Below are 1,255 nucleotides of genomic sequence, written 5' to 3' on the forward strand. Positions count from 1 at the left end.
CACAGCCAAACGGAGCAATATGATTGGTTAGTCTCCAACCCCCCTGTTCTGAAAGGGGATAGTGGGCGCCATGTTGTTGGAGCTCAGTCTCACTTCCTTGTGTTAATACTGTCTGAGTGTCTGGTATTATTATAAATATATTATTATATAAACACATTATATCACTGGTATTATTATAAATATATAATTATATAAACACATTATATCACTGGTATTATTATAAATATATAATTATATAAACACATTATATCACTGGTATTATTATAAATATATAATTATATAAACACATTATATCACCGGTATTATTATAATATATTATTATATAAACACATTATATCACTGGTATTATTATAAATATATTATTATATAAACACATTATATCACTGGTATTATTATAAATATATAATTATATAAACACATTATATCACTGGTATTATTATAAATATATAATTATATAAACACATTATATCACCGGTATTATTATAATATATTATTATATAAACACATTATATCACTGGTATTATTATAATATATTATTATATAAACACATTATATCACTGGTATTATTATAAATATATAATTATATAAACACATTATATCACTGGTATTATTATAATATATTATTATATAAACACATTATATTACTGGTATTATAATATATTATTATATAAACACATTATATTACTGGTATTATTATAATATATTATTATATAAACACATTATATCACTGGTATTATTATAAATATATAATTATATAAACACATTATATCACTGGTATTATTATAAATATATAATTATATAAACACATTATATCACTGGTATTATTATAAATATATAATTATATAAACACATTATATCACTGGTATTATTATAAATATATAATTATATAAACACATTATATCACCGGTATTATTATAATATATTATTATATAAACACATTATATCACTGGTATTATTATAAATATATTATTATATAAACACATTATATCACTGGTATTATTATAAATATATAATTATATAAACACATTATATCACCGGTATTATTATAATATATTATTATATAAACACATTATATCACTGGTATTATTATAATATATTATTATATAAACACATTATATCACTGGTATTATTATAAATATATAATTATATAAACACATTATATCACTGGTATTATTATAAATATATAATTATATAAACACATTATATCACCGGTATTATTATAATATATTATTATATAAACACATTATATCACTGG

This window comes from Pelobates fuscus, chromosome 6 (assembly GCF_036172605.1).
Source record: "Pelobates fuscus isolate aPelFus1 chromosome 6, aPelFus1.pri, whole genome shotgun sequence".
Classification (NCBI taxonomy): Eukaryota; Metazoa; Chordata; class Amphibia; order Anura; family Pelobatidae; genus Pelobates; species Pelobates fuscus.